Here is a 13942-nt window from a genome sequence, read left to right on the forward strand (position 1 = left end):
GTTAAGTAAACGGTACGCGACGCAGACAATGCTTTTCCAAGTGTCCCACGTCACGCAGCAGAGTGGCGCAGTGGAAGCGTGCTGGGCCCATAACCCAGAGGTCCGTGGATCGAAACCACGCTCTGCTAAAATTGTTCTTTTTCTTGGGTGCTTCGAGCTCGATCATTAAGCCTGGGGTGCGCTGACCCAGCGTCAACAGCAAACCCTGTAAGTTCTGAAACGATGACGACGTCGTGTGGAGAATACGAGAAACACTTCCTAAGACGCAGAGTTTCTTACGATTCTGCAGCAACTACATTTCTCGATCACAACGTTAATGTCCTATCGGGCCACACGTGCAACTTTCGCGATATAAAAATCGCACCTCCCCCGGCGGGGAATCGAACCCCGGTCTCCCGCGTGACAGGCGGGGATACTAACCACTATACTACCGAGGAATACGCAAACGATACGCACAACGCACGCACACTTATTCTTCTCAAGTAGGTGATTCATCTCAAATCTAGCGTCCCGATGCTTTCAGAGTCAGCTGCTACGAAATAACAAGTATGCCCCAGGTGAGGCTCGAACTCACAACCCGGCATTGCTCACGGCTACTGCCTTATAAGTACCCGTGCGCTAACCAATTGCGCCACTGGGGCTACAGCAGGGTGCTTTCAGTTAGCCGGTATTTGCTTTGCCGCCAACCTGTTGTGGCTACAGACCCATCATACGACCGTCACCTGCGGCCATACTGCGACTTTAGCACCTGGCTACGGATGCTTCATACGATTCTTGTTCATATGCTACACTTACAAGCATATCAACCGCTTGTCATCACCGAAAAATTGCAGAAAAACGCGCGCCTTGCCTTCTGCTACCTGTCCAACAGCGAGGGCAGATGTGTGGCAAGCTCTAAGCTATGCAGGCGCACCGTGGCCGAGCAGCTGGAGGAGAGATGCCTTCCTTGGCAGCTCCCTGCAGAGTGCGGAAGACCAGAGTGGCCGCGCCGCCGTTGTCAGTGGACGACACGCAGTTGCCGAGCCACGGAGAACACGTTGCTCTGCGATGTGTACCCGCCTCATATGACGAAAGGCGAACAGTGGCCCTGTGGCGCAACGGATAACGCGTCTGACTACGGATCAGAAGATTCAGGTTCGAATCCTGGCAGGGTCGGCATTTTGTTAGTTGCGGGCGCGTAGCTAGGCAGTGCATTCGAATGTTTCCACCTGCGTGGAGTGCAATGTCAATCCTGAGCATCTCGCAGCTGCATCTCGAGACGATCGTGGTAACTATCGCTTCGTGCAAGCGTCAGCGTAGCGTCAGTCGAGCAAAGTCGAGACAAGTCAAGCTGAGAGATGTTGCACAGTTAAGTAAACGGTACGCGACGCAGACAATGCTTTTCCAAGTGTCCCCACGTCACGCAGCAGAGTGGCGCAGTGGAAGCGTGCTGGGCCCATAACCCAGAGGTCCGTGGATCGAAACCACGCTCTGCTAAAATTGTTCTTTTTCTTGGGTGCTTCGAGCTCGATCATTAAGCCTGGGGTGCGCTGACCCAGCGTCAACAGCAAACCCTGTAAGTTCTGAAACGATGACGACGTCGTGTGGAGAATACGAGAAACACTTCCTAAGACGCAGAGTTTCTTACGATTCTGCAGCAACTACATTTCTCGATCACAACGTTAATGTCCTATCGGGCCACACGTGCAACTTTCGCGATATAAAAATCGCACCTCCCCGGCGGGGAATCGAACCCCGGTCTCCCGCGTGACAGGCCGAGGATACTAACCACTATACTCACCGAGGAATACGCAACGATACGCACAACGCACGCACACTTATTCTTCTCAAGTAGGTGATTCATCTCAAATCTAGCGTCCCGATGCTTTCAGAGTCAGCTGCTACGAAATAAAAGTATGCCCCAGGTGAGGCTCGAACTCACAACCCCGGCATTGCTCACGGCTACTGCCTTATAAGTACCGTGCGCTAACCAATTGCGCCACTGGGCTACAGCAGGGTGCTTTCAGTTAGCGGTATTTGCTTTGCCGCCAACCTGTTGTGGCTACAGACCCATCATACGACCGTCACCTGCGGGCCATACTGCGACTTTAGCACCTGGCTACGGATGCTTCATACGATTCTTGTTTCATATGCTACACTTACAAGCATATCAACCGCTTGTCATCACCGAAAAATTGCAGAAAAACGCGCGCCTTGCCTTCTGCTACCTGTCCAACAGCGAGGGCAGATGTGTGGCAAGCTCTAAGCTATGCAGGCGCACCGTGGCCGAGCAGCTGGAGGAGAGATGCCTTCCTTGGCAGCTCCCTGCAGAGTGCGGAAGACCAGAGTGGCCGCGCCGCCGTTGTCAGTGGACGACACGCAGTTGCCGAGCCACGGAGAACACGTTGCTCTGCGATGTGTACCCGCCTCATATGACGAAGGCGAACAGTGGCCCTGTGGCGCAACGGATAACGCGTCTGACTACGGATCAGAAGATTCCAGGTTCGAATCCTGGCAGGGTCGGCATTTTGTTAAGTTGCGGGCGCGTAGCTAGGCAGTGCATTCGAATGTTTCCACCTGCGTGGAGTGCAATGTCAATCCTGAGCATCTCGCAGCTGCATCTCGAGACGATCGTGGTAACTATCGCTTCGTGCAAGCGTCAGCGTAGCGTCAGTCGAGCAAAGTCGAGACAAGTCAAGCTGAGAGATGTTGCACAGTTAAGTAAACGGTACGCGACGCAGACAATGCTTTTCCAAGTGTCCCACGTCACGCAGCAGAGTGGCGCAGTGGAAGCGTGCTGGGCCCATAACCCAGAGGTCCGTGGATCGAAACCACGCTCTGCTAAAATTGTTCTTTTTCTTGGGTGCTTCGAGCTCGATCATTAAGCTGGGGTGCGCTGACCCAGCGTCAACAGCAAACCCTGTAAGTTCTGAAACGATGACGACGTCGTGTGGAGAATACGAGAAACACTTCCTAAGACGCAGAGTTTCTTACGATTCTGCAGCAACTACATTTCTCGATCACAACGTTAATGTCCTATCGGGCCACACGTGCAACTTTCGCGATATAAAAATCGCACCTCCCCGGCGGGAATCGAACCCCGGTCTCCCGCGTGACAGGCGGGGATACTAACCACTATACTACCGAGGAATACGCAAACGATACGCACAACGCACGCACACTTATTCTTCTCAAGTAGGTGATTCATCTCAAATCTAGCGTCCCGATGCTTTCAGAGTCAGCTGCTACGAAATAAAAGTATGCCCCAGGTGAGGCTCGAACTCACAACCCCGGCATTGCTCACGGCTACTGCCTTATAAGTACCGTGCGCTAACCAATTGCGCCACTGGGGCTACAGCAGGGTGCTTTCAGTTAGCGGTATTTGCTTTGCCGCCAACCTGTTGTGGCTACAGACCCATCATACGACCGTCACCTGCGGCCATACTGCGACTTTAGCACCTGGCTACGGATGCTTCATACGATTCTTGTTTCATATGCTACACTTACAAGCATATCAACCGCTTGTCATCACCGAAAAATTGCAGAAAAACGCGCGCCTTGCCTTCTGCTACCTGTCCAACAGCGAGGGCAGATGTGTGGCAAGCTCTAAGCTATGCAGGCGCACCGTGGCCGAGCAGCTGGAGGAGAGATGCCTTCCTTGGCAGCTCCCTGCAGAGTGCGGAAGACCAGAGTGGCCGCGCCGCCGTTGTCAGTGGACGACACGCAGTTGCCGAGCCACGGAGAACACGTTGCTCTGCGATGTGTACCCGCCTCATATGACGAAAGGCGAACAGTGGCCCTGTGGCGCAACGGATAACGCGTCTGACTACGGATCAGAAGATTCCAGGTTCGAATCCTGGCAGGGTCGGCATTTTGTTAGTTGCGGGCGCGTAGCTAGGCAGTGCATTCGAATGTTTCCACCTGCGTGGAGTGCAATGTCAATCCTGAGCATCTCGCAGCTGCATCTCGAGACGATCGTGGTAAATATCGCTTCGTGCAAGCGTCAGCGTAGCGTCAGTCGAGCAAAGTCGAGACAAGTCAAGCTGAGAGATGTTGCACAGTTAAGTAAACGGTACGCGACGCAGACAATGCTTTTCCAAGTGTCCCACGTCACGCAGCAGAGTGGCGCAGTGGAAGCGTGCTGGGCCCATAACCCAGAGGTCCGTGGATCGAAACCACGCTCTGCTAAAATTATTCTTTTTCTTGGGTGCTTCGAGCTCGATCATTAAGCCTGGGGTGCGCTGACCCAGCGTCAACAGCAAACCCTGTAAGTTCTGAAACGATGACGACGTCGTGTGGAGAATACGAGAAACACTTCCTAAGACGCAGAGTTTCTTACGATTCTGCAGCAACTACATTTCTCGATCACAACGTTAATGTCCTATCGGGCCACACGTGCAACTTTCGCGATATAAAAATCGCACCTCCCCGGCGGGGAATCGAACCCCGGTCTCCCGCGTGACAGGCGGGGATACTAACCACTATACTACCGAGGAATACGCAAACGATACGCACAACGCACGCACACTTATTCTTCTCAAGTAGGTGATTCATCTCAAATCTAGCGTCCCGATGCTTTCAGAGTCAGCTGCTACGAAATAAAAGTATGCCCCAGGTGAGGCTCGAACTCACAACCCCGGCATTGCTCACGGCTACTGCCTTATAAGTACCGTGCGCTAACCAATTGCGCCACTGGGGCTACAGCAGGGTGCTTTCAGTTAGCGGTATTTGCTTTGCCGCCAACCTGTTGTGGCTACAGACCCATCATACGACCGTCACCTGCGGCCATACTGCGACTTTAGCACCTGGCTACGGATGCTTCATACGATTCTTGTTTCATATGCTACACTTACAAGCATATCAACCGCTTGTCATCACCGAAAAATTGCAGAAAAACGCGCGCCTTGCCTTCTGCTACCTGTCCAACAGCGAGGGCAGATGTGTGGCAAGCTCTAAGCTATGCAGGCGCACCGTGGCCGAGCAGCTGGAGGAGAGATGCCTTCCTTGGCAGCTCCCTGCAGAGTGCGGAAGACCAGAGTGGCCGCGCCGCCGTTGTCAGTGGACGACACGCAGTTGCCGAGCCACGGAGAACACGTTGCTCTGCGATGTGTACCCGCCTCATATGACGAAAGGCGAACAGTGGCCCTGTGGCGCAACGGATAACGCGTCTGACTACGGATCAGAAGATTCCAGGTTCGAATCCTGGCAGGGTCGGCATTTTGTTAGTTGCGGGCGCGTAGCTAGGCAGTGCATTCGAATGTTTCCACCTGCGTGGAGTGCAATGTCAATCCTGAGCATCTCGCAGCTGCATCTCGAGACGATCGTGGTAACTATCGCTTCGTGCAAGCGTCAGCGTAGCGTCAGTCGAGCAAAGTCGAGACAAGTCAAGCTGAGAGATGTTGCACAGTTAAGTAAACGGTACGCGACGCAGACAATGCTTTTCCAAGTGTCCCACGTCACGCAGCAGAGTGGCGCAGTGGAAGCGTGCTGGGCCCATAACCCAGAGGTCCGTGGATCGAAACCACGCTCTGCTAAAATTGTTCTTTTTCTTGGGTGCTTCGAGCTCGATCATTAAGCCTGGGGTGCGCTGACCCAGCGTCAACAGCAAACCCTGTAAGTTCTGAAACGATGACGACGTCGTGTGGAGAATACGAGAAACACTTCCTAAGACGCAGAGTTTCTTACGATTCTGCAGCAACTACATTTCTCGATCACAACGTTAATGTCCTATCGGGCCACACGTGCAACTTTCGCGATATAAAAATCGCACCTCCCCGGCGGGGAATCGAACCCCGGTCTCCCGCGTGACAGGCGGGGATACTAACCACTATACTACCGAGGAATACGCAAACGATACGCACAACGCACGCACACTTATTCTTCTCAAGTAGGTGATTCATCTCAAATCTAGCGTCCCGATGCTTTCAGAGTCAGCTGCTACGAAATAAAAGTATGCCCCAGGTGAGGCTCGAACTCACAACCCCGGCATTGCTCACGGCTACTGCCTTATAAGTACCGTGCGCTAACCAATTGCGCCACTGGGGCTACAGCAGGGTGCTTTCAGTTAGCGGTATTTGCTTTGCCGCCAACCTGTTGTGGCTACAGACCCATCATACGACCGTCACCTGCGGCCATACTGCGACTTTAGCACCTGGCTACGGATGCTTCATACGATTCTTGTTTCATATGCTACACTTACAAGCATATCAACCGCTTGTCATCACCGAAAAATTGCAGAAAAACGCGCGCCTTGCCTTCTGCTACCTGTCCAACAGCGAGGGCAGATGTGTGGCAAGCTCTAAGCTATGCAGGCGCACCGTGGCCGAGCAGCTGGAGGAGAGATGCCTTCCTTGGCAGCTCCCTGCAGAGTGCGGAAGACCAGAGTGGCCGCGCCGCCGTTGTCAGTGGACGACACGCAGTTGCCGAGCCACGGAGAACACGTTGCTCTGCGATGTGTACCCGCCTCATATGACGAAAGGCGAACAGTGGCCCTGTGGCGCAACGGATAACGCGTCTGACTACGGATCAGAAGATTCCAGGTTCGAATCCTGGCAGGGTCGGCATTTTGTTAGTTGCGGGCGCGTAGCTAGGCAGTGCATTCGAATGTTTCCACCTGCGTGGAGTGCAATGTCAATCCTGAGCATCTCGCAGCTGCATCTCGAGACGATCGTGGTAACTATCGCTTCGTGCAAGCGTCAGCGTAGCGTCAGTCGAGCAAAGTCGAGACAAGTCAAGCTGAGAGATGTTGCACAGTTAAGTAAACGGTACGCGACGCAGACAATGCTTTTCCAAGTGTCCCACGTCACGCAGCAGAGTGGCGCAGTGGAAGCGTGCTGGGCCCATAACCCAGAGGTCCGTGGATCGAAACCACGCTCTGCTAAAATTGTTCTTTTTCTTGGGTGCTTCGAGCTCGATCATTAAGCCTGGGGTGCGCTGACCCAGCGTCAACAGCAAACCCTGTAAGTTCTGAAACGATGACGACGTCGTGTGGAGAATACGAGAAACACTTCCTAAGACGCAGAGTTTCTTACGATTCTGCAGCAACTACATTTCTCGATCACAACGTTAATGTCCTATCGGGCCACACGTGCAACTTTCGCGATATAAAAATCGCACCTCCCCGGCGGGGAATCGAACCCCGGTCTCCCGCGTGACAGGCGGGGATACTAACCACTATACTACCGAGGAATACGCAAACGATACGCACAACGCACGCACACTTATTCTTCTCAAGTAGGTGATTCATCTCAAATCTAGCGTCCCGATGCTTTCAGAGTCAGCTGCTACGAAATAAAAGTATGCCCCAGGTGAGGCTCGAACTCACAACCCCGGCATTGCTCACGGCTACTGCCTTATAAGTACCGTGCGCTAACCAATTGCGCCACTGGGGCTACAGCAGGGTGCTTTCAGTTAGCGGTATTTGCTTTGCCGCCAACCTGTTGTGGCTACAGACCCATCATACGACCGTCACCTGCGGCCATACTGCGACTTTAGCACCTGGCTACGGATGCTTCATACGATTCTTGTTTCATATGCTACACTTACAAGCATATCAACCGCTTGTCATCACCGAAAAATTGCAGAAAAACGCGCGCCTTGCCTTCTGCTACCTGTCCAACAGCGAGGGCAGATGTGTGGCAAGCTCTAAGCTATGCAGGCGCACCGTGGCCGAGCAGCTGGAGGAGAGATGCCTTCCTTGGCAGCTCCCTGCAGAGTGCGGAAGACCAGAGTGGCCGCGCCGCCGTTGTCAGTGGACGACACGCAGTTGCCGAGCCACGGAGAACACGTTGCTCTGCGATGTGTACCCGCCTCATATGACGAAAGGCGAACAGTGGCCCTGTGGCGCAACGGATAACGCGTCTGACTACGGATCAGAAGATTCCAGGTTCGAATCCTGGCAGGGTCGGCATTTTGTTAGTTGCGGGCGCGTAGCTAGGCAGTGCATTCGAATGTTTCCACCTGCGTGGAGTGCAATGTCAATCCTGAGCATCTCGCAGCTGCATCTCGAGACGATCGTGGTAACTATCGCTTCGTGCAAGCGTCAGCGTAGCGTCAGTCGAGCAAAGTCGAGACAAGTCAAGCTGAGAGATGTTGCACAGTTAAGTAAACGGTACGCGACGCAGACAATGCTTTTCCAAGTGTCCCACGTCACGCAGCAGAGTGGCGCAGTGGAAGCGTGCTGGGCCCATAACCCAGAGGTCCGTGGATCGAAACCACGCTCTGCTAAAATTGTTCTTTTTCTTGGGTGCTTCGAGCTCGATCATTAAGCCTGGGGTGCGCTGACCCAGCGTCAACAGCAAACCCTGTAAGTTCTGAAACGATGACGACGTCGTGTGGAGAATACGAGAAACACTTCCTAAGACGCAGAGTTTCTTACGATTCTGCAGCAACTACATTTCTCGATCACAACGTTAATGTCCTATCGGGCCACACGTGCAACTTTCGCGATATAAAAATCGCACCTCCCCGGCGGGGAATCGAACCCCGGTCTCCCGCGTGACAGGCGGGGATACTAACCACTATACTACCGAGGAATACGCAAACGATACGCACAACGCACGCACACTTATTCTTCTCAAGTAGGTGATTCATCTCAAATCTAGCGTCCCGATGCTTTCAGAGTCAGCTGCTACGAAATAAAAGTATGCCCCAGGTGAGGCTCGAACTCACAACCCCGGCATTGCTCACGGCTACTGCCTTATAAGTACCGTGCGCTAACCAATTGCGCCACTGGGGCTACAGCAGGGTGCTTTCAGTTAGCGGTATTTGCTTTGCCGCCAACCTGTTGTGGCTACAGACCCATCATACGACCGTCACCTGCGGCCATACTGCGACTTTAGCACCTGGCTACGGATGCTTCATACGATTCTTGTTTCATATGCTACACTTACAAGCATATCAACCGCTTGTCATCACCGAAAAATTGCAGAAAAACGCGCGCCTTGCCTTCTGCTACCTGTCCAACAGCGAGGGCAGATGTGTGGCAAGCTCTAAGCTATGCAGGCGCACCGTGGCCGAGCAGCTGGAGGAGAGATGCCTTCCTTGGCAGCTCCCTGCAGAGTGCGGAAGACCAGAGTGGCCGCGCCGCCGTTGTCAGTGGACGACACGCAGTTGCCGAGCCACGGAGAACACGTTGCTCTGCGATGTGTACCCGCCTCATATGACGAAAGGCGAACAGTGGCCCTGTGGCGCAACGGATAACGCGTCTGACTACGGATCAGAAGATTCCAGGTTCGAATCCTGGCAGGGTCGGCATTTTGTTAGTTGCGGGCGCGTAGCTAGGCAGTGCATTCGAATGTTTCCACCTGCGTGGAGTGCAATGTCAATCCTGAGCATCTCGCAGCTGCATCTCGAGACGATCGTGGTAACTATCGCTTCGTGCAAGCGTCAGCGTAGCGTCAGTCGAGCAAAGTCGAGACAAGTCAAGCTGAGAGATGTTGCACAGTTAAGTAAACGGTACGCGACGCAGACAATGCTTTTCCAAGTGTCCCACGTCACGCAGCAGAGTGGCGCAGTGGAAGCGTGCTGGGCCCATAACCCAGAGGTCCGTGGATCGAAACCACGCTCTGCTAAAATTGTTCTTTTTCTTGGGTGCTTCGAGCTCGATCATTAAGCCTGGGGTGCGCTGACCCAGCGTCAACAGCAAACCCTGTAAGTTCTGAAACGATGACGACGTCGTGTGGAGAATACGAGAAACACTTCCTAAGACGCAGAGTTTCTTACGATTCTGCAGCAACTACATTTCTCGATCACAACGTTAATGTCCTATCGGGCCACACGTGCAACTTTCGCGATATAAAAATCGCACCTCCCCGGCGGGGAATCGAACCCCGGTCTCCCGCGTGACAGGCGGGGATACTAACCACTATACTACCGAGGAATACGCAAACGATACGCACAACGCACGCACACTTATTCTTCTCAAGTAGGTGATTCATCTCAAATCTAGCGTCCCGATGCTTTCAGAGTCAGCTGCTACGAAATAAAAGTATGCCCCAGGTGAGGCTCGAACTCACAACCCCGGCATTGCTCACGGCTACTGCCTTATAAGTACCGTGCGCTAACCAATTGCGCCACTGGGGCTACAGCAGGGTGCTTTCAGTTAGCGGTATTTGCTTTGCCGCCAACCTGTTGTGGCTACAGACCCATCATACGACCGTCACCTGCGGCCATACTGCGACTTTAGCACCTGGCTACGGATGCTTCATACGATTCTTGTTTCATATGCTACACTTACAAGCATATCAACCGCTTGTCATCACCGAAAAATTGCAGAAAAACGCGCGCCTTGCCTTCTGCTACCTGTCCAACAGCGAGGGCAGATGTGTGGCAAGCTCTAAGCTATGCAGGCGCACCGTGGCCGAGCAGCTGGAGGAGAGATGCCTTCCTTGGCAGCTCCCTGCAGAGTGCGGAAGACCAGAGTGGCCGCGCCGCCGTTGTCAGTGGACGACACGCAGTTGCCGAGCCACGGAGAACACGTTGCTCTGCGATGTGTACCCGCCTCATATGACGAAAGGCGAACAGTGGCCCTGTGGCGCAACGGATAACGCGTCTGACTACGGATCAGAAGATTCCAGGTTCGAATCCTGGCAGGGTCGGCATTTTGTTAGTTGCGGGCGCGTAGCTAGGCAGTGCATTCGAATGTTTCCACCTGCGTGGAGTGCAATGTCAATCCTGAGCATCTCGCAGCTGCATCTCGAGACGATCGTGGTAACTATCGCTTCGTGCAAGCGTCAGCGTAGCGTCAGTCGAGCAAAGTCGAGACAAGTCAAGCTGAGAGATGTTGCACAGTTAAGTAAACGGTACGCGACGCAGACAATGCTTTTCCAAGTGTCCCACGTCACGCAGCAGAGTGGCGCAGTGGAAGCGTGCTGGGCCCATAACCCAGAGGTCCGTGGATCGAAACCACGCTCTGCTAAAATTGTTCTTTTTCTTGGGTGCTTCGAGCTCGATCATTAAGCCTGGGGTGCGCTGACCCAGCGTCAACAGCAAACCCTGTAAGTTCTGAAACGATGACGACGTCGTGTGGAGAATACGAGAAACACTTCCTAAGACGCAGAGTTTCTTACGATTCTGCAGCAACTACATTTCTCGATCACAACGTTAATGTCCTTTCGGGCCACACGTGCAACTTTCGCGATATAAAAATCGCACCTCCCCGGCGGGGAATCGAACCCCGGTCTCCCGCGTGACAGGCGGGGATACTAACCACTATACTACCGACGAATACGCAAACGATACGCACAACGCACGCACACTTATTCTTCTCAAGTAGGTGATTCATCTCAAATCTAGCGTCCCGATGCTTTCAGAGTCAGCTGCTACGAAATAAAAGTATGCCCCAGGTGAGGCTCGAACTCACAACCCCGGCATTGCTCACGGCTACTGCCTTATAAGTACCGTGCGCTAACCAATTGCGCCACTGGGGCTACAGCAGGGTGCTTTCAGTTAGCGGTATTTGCTTTGCCGCCAACCTGTTGTGGCTACAGACCCATCATACGACCGTCACCTGCGGCCATACTGCGACTTTAGCACCTGGCTACGGATGCTTCATACGATTCTTGTTTCATATGCTACACTTACAAGCATATCAACCGCTTGTCATCACCGAAAAATTGCAGAAAAACGCGCGCCTTGCCTTCTGCTACCTGTCCAACAGCGAGGGCAGATGTGTGGCAAGCTCTAAGCTATGCAGGCGCACCGTGGCCGAGCAGCTGGAGGAGAGATGCCTTCCTTGGCAGCTCCCTGCAGAGTGCGGAAGACCAGAGTGGCCGCGCCGCCGTTGTCAGTGGACGACACGCAGTTGCCGAGCCACGGAGAACACGTTGCTCTGCGATGTGTACCCGCCTCATATGACGAAAGGCGAACAGTGGCCCTGTGGCGCAACGGATAACGCGTCTGACTACGGATCAGAAGATTCCAGGTTCGAATCCTGGCAGGGTCGGCATTTTGTTAGTTGCGGGCGCGTAGCTAGGCAGTGCATTCGAATGTTTCCACCTGCGTGGAGTGCAATGTCAATCCTGAGCATCTCGCAGCTGCATCTCGAGACGATCGTGGTAACTATCGCTTCGTGCAAGCGTCAGCGTAGCGTCAGTCGAGCAAAGTCGAGACAAGTCAAGCTGAGAGATGTTGCACAGTTAAGTAAACGGTACGCGACGCAGACAATGCTTTTCCAAGTGTCCCACGTCACGCAGCAGAGTGGCGCAGTGGAAGCGTGCTGGGCCCATAACCCAGAGGTCCGTGGATCGAAACCACGCTCTGCTAAAATTGTTCTTTTTCTTGGGTGCTTCGAGCTCGATCATTAAGCCTGGGGTGCGCTGACCCAGCGTCAACAGCAAACCCTGTAAGTTCTGAAACGATGACGACGTCGTGTGGAGAATACGAGAAACACTTCCTAAGACGCAGAGTTTCTTACGATTCTGCAGCAACTACATTTCTCGATCACAACGTTAATGTCCTATCGGGCCACACGTGCAACTTTCGCGATATAAAAATCGCACCTCCCCGGCGGGGAATCGAACCCCGGTCTCCCGCGTGACAGGCGGGGATACTAACCACTATACTACCGAGGAATACGCAAACGATACGCACAACGCACGCACACTTATTCTTCTCAAGTAGGTGATTCATCTCAAATCTAGCGTCCCGATGCTTTCAGAGTCAGCTGCTACGAAATAAAAGTATGCCCCAGGTGAGGCTCGAACTCACAACCCCGGCATTGCTCACGGCTACTGCCTTATAAGTACCGTGCGCTAACCAATTGCGCCACTGGGGCTACAGCAGGGTGCTTTCAGTTAGCGGTATTTGCTTTGCCGCCAACCTGTTGTGGCTACAGACCCATCATACGACCGTCACCTGCGGCCATACTGCGACTTTAGCACCTGGCTACGGATGCTTCATACGATTCTTGTTTCATATGCTACACTTACAAGCATATCAACCGCTTGTCATCACCGAAAAATTGCAGAAAAACGCGCGCCTTGCCTTCTGCTACCTGTCCAACAGCGAGGGCAGATGTGTGGCAAGCTCTAAGCTATGCAGGCGCACCGTGGCCGAGCAGCTGGAGGAGAGATGCCTTCCTTGGCAGCTCCCTGCAGAGTGCGGAAGACCAGAGTGGCCGCGCCGCCGTTGTCAGTGGACGACACGCAGTTGCCGAGCCACGGAGAACACGTTGCTCTGCGATGTGTACCCGCCTCATATGACGAAAGGCGAACAGTGGCCCTGTGGCGCAACGGATAACGCGTCTGACTACGGATCAGAAGATTCCAGGTTCGAATCCTGGCAGGGTCGGCATTTTGTTAGTTGCGGGCGCGTAGCTAGGCAGTGCATTCGAATGTTTCCACCTGCGTGGAGTGCAATGTCAATCCTGAGCATCTCGCAGCTGCATCTCGAGACGATCGTGGTAAATATCGCTTCGTGCAAGCGTCAGCGTAGCGTCAGTCGAGCAAAGTCGAGACAAGTCAAGCTGAGAGATGTTGCACAGTTAAGTAAACGGTACGCGACGCAGACAATGCTTTTCCAAGTGTCCCACGTCACGCAGCAGAGTGGCGCAGTGGAAGCGTGCTGGGCCCATAACCCAGAGGTCCGTGGATCGAAACCACGCTCTGCTAAAATTATTCTTTTTCTTGGGTGCTTCGAGCTCGATCATTAAGCCTGGGGTGCGCTGACCCAGCGTCAACAGCAAACCCTGTAAGTTCTGAAACGATGACGACGTCGTGTGGAGAATACGAGAAACACTTCCTAAGACGCAGAGTTTTTACGATTCTGCAGCAACTACATTTCTCGATCACAACGTTAATGTCCTATCGGGCCACACGTGCAACTTTCGCGATATAAAAATCGCACCTCCCCGGCGGGGAATCGAACCCCGGTCTCCCGCGTGACAGGCGGGGATACTAACCACTATACTACCGAGGAATACGCAAACGATACGCACAACGCACGCACACTTATTCTTCTCAAG

At 53.5% G+C, this 13942-nt stretch overlaps 40 non-coding genes across 40 annotated transcripts; 21 read left to right on the top strand and 19 right to left on the bottom strand.

Annotated features, from left to right (window-relative positions):
- The first annotated feature begins 56 nt into the window (after nucleotides 1-56).
- Trnam-cau (transfer RNA methionine (anticodon CAU)) lies at nucleotides 57-128 on the top strand. Its single transcript has one exon. It is a non-coding gene; the product is annotated as a tRNA-Met (tRNA).
- Nucleotides 129-365: 237 nt separating this feature from the next.
- Nucleotides 366-437, bottom strand: Trnad-guc (transfer RNA aspartic acid (anticodon GUC)). The gene has a single exon. It is a non-coding gene; the product is annotated as a tRNA-Asp (tRNA).
- A 112-nt stretch (nucleotides 438-549) lies between these two features.
- Nucleotides 550-641, bottom strand: Trnai-uau (transfer RNA isoleucine (anticodon UAU)). Its single transcript is given in 2 exon segments — nucleotides 550-584; nucleotides 603-641. It is a non-coding gene; the product is annotated as a tRNA-Ile (tRNA).
- Nucleotides 642-1083: 442 nt separating this feature from the next.
- On the top strand, nucleotides 1084-1155 carry Trnar-acg (transfer RNA arginine (anticodon ACG)). Its single transcript has one exon. It is a non-coding gene; the product is annotated as a tRNA-Arg (tRNA).
- A 249-nt stretch (nucleotides 1156-1404) lies between these two features.
- Nucleotides 1405-1476, top strand: Trnam-cau (transfer RNA methionine (anticodon CAU)). The gene has a single exon. It is a non-coding gene; the product is annotated as a tRNA-Met (tRNA).
- A 420-nt stretch (nucleotides 1477-1896) lies between these two features.
- On the bottom strand, nucleotides 1897-1987 carry Trnai-uau (transfer RNA isoleucine (anticodon UAU)). The gene is given in 2 exon segments: nucleotides 1897-1932; nucleotides 1951-1987. It is a non-coding gene; the product is annotated as a tRNA-Ile (tRNA).
- Nucleotides 1988-2429: 442 nt separating this feature from the next.
- On the top strand, nucleotides 2430-2502 carry Trnar-acg (transfer RNA arginine (anticodon ACG)). The gene has a single exon. It is a non-coding gene; the product is annotated as a tRNA-Arg (tRNA).
- A 249-nt stretch (nucleotides 2503-2751) lies between these two features.
- On the top strand, nucleotides 2752-2823 carry Trnam-cau (transfer RNA methionine (anticodon CAU)). Its single transcript has one exon. It is a non-coding gene; the product is annotated as a tRNA-Met (tRNA).
- Nucleotides 2824-3240: 417 nt separating this feature from the next.
- Trnai-uau (transfer RNA isoleucine (anticodon UAU)) lies at nucleotides 3241-3332 on the bottom strand. The gene is given in 2 exon segments: nucleotides 3241-3276; nucleotides 3295-3332. It is a non-coding gene; the product is annotated as a tRNA-Ile (tRNA).
- A 442-nt stretch (nucleotides 3333-3774) lies between these two features.
- Nucleotides 3775-3847, top strand: Trnar-acg (transfer RNA arginine (anticodon ACG)). Its single transcript has one exon. It is a non-coding gene; the product is annotated as a tRNA-Arg (tRNA).
- A 248-nt stretch (nucleotides 3848-4095) lies between these two features.
- Nucleotides 4096-4167, top strand: Trnam-cau (transfer RNA methionine (anticodon CAU)). Its single transcript has one exon. It is a non-coding gene; the product is annotated as a tRNA-Met (tRNA).
- Nucleotides 4168-4403: 236 nt separating this feature from the next.
- Nucleotides 4404-4475, bottom strand: Trnad-guc (transfer RNA aspartic acid (anticodon GUC)). Its single transcript has one exon. It is a non-coding gene; the product is annotated as a tRNA-Asp (tRNA).
- A 111-nt stretch (nucleotides 4476-4586) lies between these two features.
- On the bottom strand, nucleotides 4587-4678 carry Trnai-uau (transfer RNA isoleucine (anticodon UAU)). Its single transcript is given in 2 exon segments — nucleotides 4587-4622; nucleotides 4641-4678. It is a non-coding gene; the product is annotated as a tRNA-Ile (tRNA).
- A 442-nt stretch (nucleotides 4679-5120) lies between these two features.
- On the top strand, nucleotides 5121-5193 carry Trnar-acg (transfer RNA arginine (anticodon ACG)). Its single transcript has one exon. It is a non-coding gene; the product is annotated as a tRNA-Arg (tRNA).
- Nucleotides 5194-5441: 248 nt separating this feature from the next.
- On the top strand, nucleotides 5442-5513 carry Trnam-cau (transfer RNA methionine (anticodon CAU)). Its single transcript has one exon. It is a non-coding gene; the product is annotated as a tRNA-Met (tRNA).
- Nucleotides 5514-5749: 236 nt separating this feature from the next.
- Nucleotides 5750-5821, bottom strand: Trnad-guc (transfer RNA aspartic acid (anticodon GUC)). The gene has a single exon. It is a non-coding gene; the product is annotated as a tRNA-Asp (tRNA).
- A 111-nt stretch (nucleotides 5822-5932) lies between these two features.
- On the bottom strand, nucleotides 5933-6024 carry Trnai-uau (transfer RNA isoleucine (anticodon UAU)). The gene is given in 2 exon segments: nucleotides 5933-5968; nucleotides 5987-6024. It is a non-coding gene; the product is annotated as a tRNA-Ile (tRNA).
- A 442-nt stretch (nucleotides 6025-6466) lies between these two features.
- Nucleotides 6467-6539, top strand: Trnar-acg (transfer RNA arginine (anticodon ACG)). The gene has a single exon. It is a non-coding gene; the product is annotated as a tRNA-Arg (tRNA).
- Nucleotides 6540-6787: 248 nt separating this feature from the next.
- On the top strand, nucleotides 6788-6859 carry Trnam-cau (transfer RNA methionine (anticodon CAU)). The gene has a single exon. It is a non-coding gene; the product is annotated as a tRNA-Met (tRNA).
- A 236-nt stretch (nucleotides 6860-7095) lies between these two features.
- Nucleotides 7096-7167, bottom strand: Trnad-guc (transfer RNA aspartic acid (anticodon GUC)). Its single transcript has one exon. It is a non-coding gene; the product is annotated as a tRNA-Asp (tRNA).
- Nucleotides 7168-7278: 111 nt separating this feature from the next.
- On the bottom strand, nucleotides 7279-7370 carry Trnai-uau (transfer RNA isoleucine (anticodon UAU)). The gene is given in 2 exon segments: nucleotides 7279-7314; nucleotides 7333-7370. It is a non-coding gene; the product is annotated as a tRNA-Ile (tRNA).
- Nucleotides 7371-7812: 442 nt separating this feature from the next.
- Nucleotides 7813-7885, top strand: Trnar-acg (transfer RNA arginine (anticodon ACG)). The gene has a single exon. It is a non-coding gene; the product is annotated as a tRNA-Arg (tRNA).
- Nucleotides 7886-8133: 248 nt separating this feature from the next.
- On the top strand, nucleotides 8134-8205 carry Trnam-cau (transfer RNA methionine (anticodon CAU)). Its single transcript has one exon. It is a non-coding gene; the product is annotated as a tRNA-Met (tRNA).
- Nucleotides 8206-8441: 236 nt separating this feature from the next.
- Trnad-guc (transfer RNA aspartic acid (anticodon GUC)) lies at nucleotides 8442-8513 on the bottom strand. Its single transcript has one exon. It is a non-coding gene; the product is annotated as a tRNA-Asp (tRNA).
- A 111-nt stretch (nucleotides 8514-8624) lies between these two features.
- On the bottom strand, nucleotides 8625-8716 carry Trnai-uau (transfer RNA isoleucine (anticodon UAU)). Its single transcript is given in 2 exon segments — nucleotides 8625-8660; nucleotides 8679-8716. It is a non-coding gene; the product is annotated as a tRNA-Ile (tRNA).
- A 442-nt stretch (nucleotides 8717-9158) lies between these two features.
- Trnar-acg (transfer RNA arginine (anticodon ACG)) lies at nucleotides 9159-9231 on the top strand. The gene has a single exon. It is a non-coding gene; the product is annotated as a tRNA-Arg (tRNA).
- A 248-nt stretch (nucleotides 9232-9479) lies between these two features.
- Nucleotides 9480-9551, top strand: Trnam-cau (transfer RNA methionine (anticodon CAU)). The gene has a single exon. It is a non-coding gene; the product is annotated as a tRNA-Met (tRNA).
- Nucleotides 9552-9787: 236 nt separating this feature from the next.
- On the bottom strand, nucleotides 9788-9859 carry Trnad-guc (transfer RNA aspartic acid (anticodon GUC)). Its single transcript has one exon. It is a non-coding gene; the product is annotated as a tRNA-Asp (tRNA).
- A 111-nt stretch (nucleotides 9860-9970) lies between these two features.
- Nucleotides 9971-10062, bottom strand: Trnai-uau (transfer RNA isoleucine (anticodon UAU)). The gene is given in 2 exon segments: nucleotides 9971-10006; nucleotides 10025-10062. It is a non-coding gene; the product is annotated as a tRNA-Ile (tRNA).
- Nucleotides 10063-10504: 442 nt separating this feature from the next.
- Nucleotides 10505-10577, top strand: Trnar-acg (transfer RNA arginine (anticodon ACG)). The gene has a single exon. It is a non-coding gene; the product is annotated as a tRNA-Arg (tRNA).
- A 248-nt stretch (nucleotides 10578-10825) lies between these two features.
- Trnam-cau (transfer RNA methionine (anticodon CAU)) lies at nucleotides 10826-10897 on the top strand. Its single transcript has one exon. It is a non-coding gene; the product is annotated as a tRNA-Met (tRNA).
- Nucleotides 10898-11133: 236 nt separating this feature from the next.
- Trnad-guc (transfer RNA aspartic acid (anticodon GUC)) lies at nucleotides 11134-11205 on the bottom strand. Its single transcript has one exon. It is a non-coding gene; the product is annotated as a tRNA-Asp (tRNA).
- A 111-nt stretch (nucleotides 11206-11316) lies between these two features.
- On the bottom strand, nucleotides 11317-11408 carry Trnai-uau (transfer RNA isoleucine (anticodon UAU)). The gene is given in 2 exon segments: nucleotides 11317-11352; nucleotides 11371-11408. It is a non-coding gene; the product is annotated as a tRNA-Ile (tRNA).
- Nucleotides 11409-11850: 442 nt separating this feature from the next.
- On the top strand, nucleotides 11851-11923 carry Trnar-acg (transfer RNA arginine (anticodon ACG)). The gene has a single exon. It is a non-coding gene; the product is annotated as a tRNA-Arg (tRNA).
- A 248-nt stretch (nucleotides 11924-12171) lies between these two features.
- Trnam-cau (transfer RNA methionine (anticodon CAU)) lies at nucleotides 12172-12243 on the top strand. Its single transcript has one exon. It is a non-coding gene; the product is annotated as a tRNA-Met (tRNA).
- Nucleotides 12244-12479: 236 nt separating this feature from the next.
- Nucleotides 12480-12551, bottom strand: Trnad-guc (transfer RNA aspartic acid (anticodon GUC)). Its single transcript has one exon. It is a non-coding gene; the product is annotated as a tRNA-Asp (tRNA).
- Nucleotides 12552-12662: 111 nt separating this feature from the next.
- Trnai-uau (transfer RNA isoleucine (anticodon UAU)) lies at nucleotides 12663-12754 on the bottom strand. The gene is given in 2 exon segments: nucleotides 12663-12698; nucleotides 12717-12754. It is a non-coding gene; the product is annotated as a tRNA-Ile (tRNA).
- A 442-nt stretch (nucleotides 12755-13196) lies between these two features.
- On the top strand, nucleotides 13197-13269 carry Trnar-acg (transfer RNA arginine (anticodon ACG)). The gene has a single exon. It is a non-coding gene; the product is annotated as a tRNA-Arg (tRNA).
- A 248-nt stretch (nucleotides 13270-13517) lies between these two features.
- On the top strand, nucleotides 13518-13589 carry Trnam-cau (transfer RNA methionine (anticodon CAU)). The gene has a single exon. It is a non-coding gene; the product is annotated as a tRNA-Met (tRNA).
- A 235-nt stretch (nucleotides 13590-13824) lies between these two features.
- Trnad-guc (transfer RNA aspartic acid (anticodon GUC)) lies at nucleotides 13825-13896 on the bottom strand. Its single transcript has one exon. It is a non-coding gene; the product is annotated as a tRNA-Asp (tRNA).
- Between the last annotated feature and the right edge of the window lie 46 nt (nucleotides 13897-13942).

Source organism: Schistocerca cancellata, unplaced genomic scaffold, assembly GCF_023864275.1.
Source record: "Schistocerca cancellata isolate TAMUIC-IGC-003103 unplaced genomic scaffold, iqSchCanc2.1 HiC_scaffold_749, whole genome shotgun sequence".
NCBI lineage: Eukaryota > Metazoa > Arthropoda > Insecta > Orthoptera > Acrididae > Schistocerca > Schistocerca cancellata.